The 7,071-nt window shown below is 38.9% G+C and overlaps 1 pseudogene; it reads right to left on the reverse strand.

Annotated features, from left to right (window-relative positions):
- Positions 1-3,018: 3,018 nt before the first annotated feature.
- Positions 3,019-3,471, reverse strand: LOC134484212 (acyl-protein thioesterase 1-like; annotated as a pseudogene).
- Between the last annotated feature and the right edge of the window lie 3,600 nt (positions 3,472-7,071).

Here is a 7,071-nt window from a genome sequence, read left to right on the forward strand (position 1 = left end):
AGATCTTTACCAATCCTACAACAGATAGAGGCCTTATTTCCAAAATATACAAAGAACTCAAGAAGTTAGACCGCAGGGAAACAAATAACCCTATTAAAAAATGGGGTTCAGAGCTAAACAAAGAATTCACAGCTGAGGAATGCCGAATGGCTGAGAAACACCTAAAGAAATGTTCAACATCTTTAGTCATAAGGGAAATGCAAATCAAAACAACCCTGAGATTTCACCTCACACCAGTGCGATTGGCTAAGATCAAAAACTCAGGTGACAGCAGATGCTGGCGAGGATGTGGAGAAAGAGGAACACTCCTCCATTGTTGGTGGGATTGCAGACTGGTAAAACCATTCTGGAAATCAGTCTGGAGGTTCCTCAGAAAATTGGACATTGAACTGCCTGATGATCCAGCTATACCTCTCTTGGGCATATACCCAAAAGATGCCTCAACATATAAAAGAGACACGTGCTCCACTATGTTCATCGCAGCCTTATTTATAATAGCCAGAAGCTGGAAAGAACCCAGATGCCCTTCAACAGAGGAATGGATACAGAAAATGTGGTACATCTACACAATGGAATATTACTCAGCTATCAAAAACAACGAGTTTATGAAATTCGTAGGCAAATGGTTGGAACTGGAAAATATCATCCTGAGTGAGCTAACCCAATCACAGAAAGACATACATGGTATGCACTCATTGATAAGTGGCTATTAGCCCAAATGCTTGAATTACCCTAGATCCCTAGAACAAACGAAACTCAAGACGGATGATCAAAATGTGAATGCTTCACTCCTTCTTTAAATGAGGAAAAAGAATACCCTTGGCAGGGAAGGGAGAGGCAAAGATTAAAACAGAGACTGAAGGAACACCCATTCAGAGCCTGCCCCACATGTGGCCCATACATATACAGCCACCCAATTAGACAAGATGGATGAAGCAAAGAAGTGCAGACCGACAGGAGCCGGATGTAGATCGCTCCTGAGAGACACAGCCAGAATACAGCAAATATAGAGGCGAATGCCAGCAGCAAACCACTGAACTGAGAATAGGTCCCCTATTGAAGGAATCAGAGAAAGAACTGGAAGAGCTTGAAGGGGCTCGAGACCCCAAAAGTACAACAATGCCAAGCAACCAGAGCTTCCAGGGACTAAGCCACTACCTAAAGACTATACATGGACTGACCCTGGACTCTGACCCCATAGGTAGCAATGAATATCCTAGTAAGAGCACCAGTGGAAGGGGAAGCCCTGGGTCCTGCTAAGACTGAACCCACAGTGAACTAGTCTATGGGGGGAGGGCGGCAATGGAGGGAGGGTTGGGAGGGGAACACCCATAAGGAAGGGGAGGGGGGAGGGGGATGTTTGCCCGGAAACCGGGAAAGGGAATAACACTCGAAATGTATATAAGAAATACTCAAGTTAATAAAAAAAAAAAAAAACTGAAGTTTTTAACTGATTGCTCATCATGTACAATAGGTAGTTTTTCAAAAAATATATATACAGGAAAAAGCTTTTTAAGTTTCTTTATTGATGTTTTGTGAACTTCACATCATGGGCTAGAATCCCACTCATTTCCCAGTCCCTTCATATCTGCCCTCCACCCTTGTAACTCCCATCAAAAGAAAATAAAAAATAAACATTTCACCCAGTATATACCCTTTCATCCAAACATCTTACTTGTTGTTTATTTCAGCCAGACATTGGTCTGGTTTGCAGCCTTTGGTTTCTGCTACACCATCAATACTAGATCCTCACCAGGACTCCTCTCAGATATCCTGTTGTTGCCCTGTGTCATGAGATCCGGCAGCTTTGGATCTGCAGGACCAGGCCTTTCTTGCATTCCACAAGCTCATAGATAGTGGGTGGGTCACCTCAAGCCCAGAATTTGGGCCTGGGTGCTAGCTGAGTTGGTGAACCTACCAGCTCTTCCATGCCCTCGCCAACAGATCCAGCTCTCCAGTGCCCACACCACCAAGGCCAGTTCTGTTGAATTCACACCACCAGGGCTAGCACTCCTGAGTTAACCAGGGGAGCAGCAGCAGGACTAGAGAGATAGCTCAAAACCAAAATAAACTAAAAAGCCCTTTCTAAAGGAGATCTAATCAATTTAGAGCCTGGTTTTTAAAACCTCCTGCACAAACAAAAATACTTTTGAACACACAAAAATATTTAACTTTCAGTTTTTTATAGAAAAATAAGACCACAGAATTATTACCTGGACTGAAGATTCTGAAAACTATATAGGTCTAAATATGGGCTAAGATGTATTTATTTGAAATATGTAATGAACTTAAGCAATATTTTTCTTCTTTTGAAGTTATACTGATTTGAAATATTATATGTCTGTGGATAGTAATATAAAATTATAATATATGTTGATAAATTTCTATAGCAGAGAGACAATATTTGATATGTTAAAGGAAAAAAATCAAAAAGAACATAATAATTTTCCTTGAGAAGAGAAAAAATATTAAATAGAAGTATTAAAGAAAAGAAAAGCATGATCAAATAAAAGACCATTAACTGAATAGAGCAAATGGCCTTTTTGGTATTTGAATGCATTTTTCCTTGTACACTCATCTAAGGCATTACAGTCATCATGAGTGCATTTTAAAATCTATAGACACTGGTGACTAAGCAGTGCTGAATTAACATCTCAGTCTAAACCACATAATTAACAAGTCACTTACATCTTAACTCATTGTTTATTCCTGAATGATTTTTCAGTGAACTTTCTAGTAATTTTCAAATCATGTAATAAAATCTCTGGTAGTAGTATTTTATTTTCCTGACTTGTATTTGAAAGGAAGAACTTAGCTATTTCACCTCCTTTGATCCTAGTATATTTGGGATTCTATAATACAAACATATGTATAGAAACTTAAAGGATCATATATTCTCCATAGAGATACATCGTTATCATTTAGTCTGTATCATTGGTATTCATTTGCAAAATGTTTTAACACTGTAAACATCACAGGTTTTAAGATTGGGTATGGGATATGTAGTAAGATTATGTATTACTGCAATGAAGCTGGTATAAGTCTACACAAGGCCTTGTAATGACAACAATCAATTTGAGGTACAAGCATATCAATAAAATTGCTTGACATCCATCATTTCTTGCTGACATGAATTGTGTGTCATGCCTCCATAGACTTTGAAGATTGCATTGGCTGCTTTTACCAGTGGTTTTAATTATAAAACAGTAAGAGAAAAACTCTTAGGAGAACTAAAAGGTCACAATCTCTATGGCATTCGAGGATAGAAGTAACTCTATTATCATCAGTAAGAGGGCCCTGAGTAGATTCTCCTAAAATGACTGTTAGAAGAATGCCATTTTTCATCTCTTGATCTATCAGAGCTTTTCCATTTTCTGATGTCTATTTAATTACAGACTCATCTTCTTAAAGATGTGGCTAAAGTCCAATATAATCAAACCAAGAAGGCATAGTCAAATTCACATTTAATGTAACCGGTCAAGTGGACAGAACATTAAGAGCTGTTATATCCCACTTTGCAAACTTATTATCATGAATATTTTTATGGGAACAATTTGTTCCTAGAATTTACCATTCAAACAAACACATTTTTCCTTATCGTACCCTGCAACATACCATGTGCTAACTAAGTAAATTTTATAACTTTGGAACTTTTCTCAGACAATTATATATTCTTGTATTATATATTTTCCCCTCTACCAACTCCTCCTAGGTACTCCCCACCTCCCCACACATCCTACTCCATGCCTCTTTTCTCTTTCACTTTAGATAGCAAACAAGCAAATAAAACAAACAAATCAGATTTTTGTTTTAGAAAAAAAAGAAGTGTGTGCATGCACAAACCTCCCCCACACACACACAAGCCTAAAAGCACTACATCAGAAACCACAGTGTACAATAGACCAGTAATATGGTTTTTAATGCTCAAACAAAACAATATGAGACAAAAACCTTCAAAAAATACCATTGAGTTAGCTTTAAATTGGCCATCTACTACTGGTCATTGGGCCTGTCCTTAAGTATGGTTTATATAACCAGTGAGACAACATTGGAGAGAAAGAGTTTTTCCTTTATTACTTCTAACTGCAAAATCAGAAAACAAGTGTCCCCACCCTGAAAAACTGCACTTAGAAATAAGAGGATGCTGCTCAGCCATTCGATATTCCTCACTTGAGAATTCTTTGTTTAGCTCTGTACCCCATTTTAATAGGATTATTTACTTCTCTGGAGTCTAACTTCTTGATATATAGATATATAGATAGATATAGATAAGATATTAGCCATCTATCAGATGAAGGGTTGGTAAAGACCTTTCCCCAATCTGTTGGTTGCTGTTTTGTCCTAATGACAGTGTTTTTTGCCTTACAATTGCTTTGCAATTTTATGAGGTCCGTTCTTGAGCTTAGAGCATAAGCCATTGGTGTTCTGGTCAGGAAATTTTCTCCAGTGCCCATGTGTTTGAGGCTCTTCTCCACTTTTTCTTCTATTAGTTTGAGTGTATCTGGTTTTATGTGGAAGTCCTTGATCCACTTGGACTTGAGCTTTATACAAGGAGATAAGAATGGATCGATCTGCATTCTTCTACATGCTGACCTCCAGTTGAACCAGCACCATTTGTTGAAAATGCTATCTTTTTTTCCCACTGGATGGTTTTAGTTCCTTTGTCAAAGATCAAGTGACCATAGGTGTGTGGGTTCATTTCTGGGTCTTCAATTCTATTCCACTGATCTATCTGCCTGTCTCTGTATACAGTACCATACAGTTTTTATCACTCTTGCTCTGTAATACTGCTTGAGGTCAGGGATGGTGATTCCCCCAAAATCTCTTTTATTGTCGAGAATAGTTTTTGGTTATTCCAAATGTATTTTCAAATTGTTCTTTCTAACTCTATGAAGAATCAAATTGGAATTTTGATGGGCATTGCATTGAATCTATAAATTTATTTCATCAAGATGGCCATTTTTAATATTAATTCTGCCAATCCATGAGCATGGGAGATCTTTTCATCTTCTGAGATCTTCTTCAAATTCTTTCTTCAAAGACTTGAAGTTGTCATACAGATCTTTCACTTGCTTGGTTAGGCACACCAAGATATATAATGTTATTTGTAATTATTGTGAAGGGAGTCATTTCCCTAACTTCTTTCTCAGCCTATTTACACTTTGAGTAGAGAAAAGCTACTGATTTGTTTGAGTTAAGTTTATATCCAGCCAGTTTGCTGAAATTGTTTATGAGATTTAGGAGTTCTCTGGTGAAATTTTGGGGGTCACTTAAGTACTGTGGGAATCAGTTTGGCGGTTCCTCAGAAAATTGGACATTCCACTACCTGAGGACTCAGTTATACCACTCCTGGGCATATACCCAAAAGATGCTCCAACATCTAACAAGGATACATGATCTACTATGTTCATATCAGCCTTATTTATAATATTCAGAAGCTGGAAAGAACCCAGATGTCCTTCAACAGAGGAATGGTTACAGAAAATGTGGTACATCTACACAATGGAGTACTACTCAGCTATCAAAAACATTGACTTCATGAAATTCATAGGCAAATGGATGGAACTAGAAAATATTAACCTGAGTGAGGTAATACAGTCACAAAAGAACACACATGGTATGCACTCACTGATAAGTGGATATTAGCCAAGAAGCTTGAATTACCCAAGATACAATCCACAGACCACATGAAGCTCAGAAGAAGGAAGAAGACTAATGTGCAGATGCTTCAATCATTAGAAGGTGGAACAAAATACTCGTGGGAGAGACAAAGAGTGGAGTAGAGACTGAAGGACAGGCCATCGAGAGAGTGCCCCACCTTGGGATCCATCCCATACACAGATATTAAACCCAGACACTATTGCTGATGCCAAGGAGTGCTTGCTGACAGGAGTCTGATATGGATGTCTCCTGAGAGGATCTGCCAGAGTCTTATTGATACAGATGAGGATGCTTGCAGCTAACTATGGGACTGAGCGCAGGGACCCCAATGGAGGAGTTAGAGAAAGGACTGAAGGAGTTGAAGGGGTTTACAACCCCATAGGAAGAACAACAATATCAAGGAGCCAGACCGTCCCAGGGTCCATCAATCAAAGAGTACACATGGAGGGACCCATGGCTCCAGCTGCATATGTAGCAGAGGATGTCATTGTCTGGCATCAATAGGAGGAGGAGCCCTTGGTCCTGTGAAGGCTCATTTCCCCAATGTATGGTAATGCCAGGGTGGTGAGGTGGGAGTGGGTGGGTGGGAAGGGGAACATCCTCATAGAAGCTGGGGGAGGGGAAGAGAGAGTGGAGAGGGTGGAACTGGGGAAGGGGATAACATTCGAAATGTAAATACATAAAATATCCAATAAACAAAAAGAATTAAGAGGATGGAAACCAGACTGGCAGGGGTGAACTATTGGATCACTCACATAATAAGCAAAATATATTCTTTTTACACAGAGTCAAAATTTTATGCTGATATTTCTCCTGAGCATTTGGGCTTTTTCTTTTTGTTTGGTAATATTAGCAGGCTTTAAATGAATACTGTGTGTCTGGTGTTTTGGATAACAGAATCTGAATTCAAAGAATGAGAGAACATCTTTAACAAGATATTTGCCCCACTTGCAACCCCATAAGAACAACAAAACCAATCAACCAGAGTTCCCAGGGACTAAACCACTACCGAACGACTCCACATGGACAGTCCCATGGCTCCAACTGCATATGTAGCAGAGGATGGCCTGGTTGGGGTACCAGTGGAAGGGGAAGCCCTTGGTCCTGCCAAGACTGGAACCCCCAGTGTAGTGGAATGCCGGGGGAGGGGGCGGGAAGGACGGTGGTTGGGGAGGGGAAACACCCTCATAGAAGAAAGGGAGGAGGTTGGAATGGGGGCTGATGGCCAGGAAACTGGAAAAAGGAATATCATTTGAAGTGTAAATAAAAATGGCCAAAAATATATATTATATTATTATATACAAAATCATATTATAATATTAATAATCATTAATAATTATAATAACAATATTATATAATAAGATTAATATATTAATAATATTGTAGTTGTAATATATTATTAATATTGGT

The sequence above is a fragment of the Rattus norvegicus genome, chromosome X, assembly GCF_021556685.1.
Source record: "Rattus norvegicus strain SHRSP/BbbUtx chromosome X, alternate assembly SHRSP_T2T, whole genome shotgun sequence".
Taxonomy (NCBI): Eukaryota; Metazoa; Chordata; class Mammalia; order Rodentia; family Muridae; genus Rattus; species Rattus norvegicus.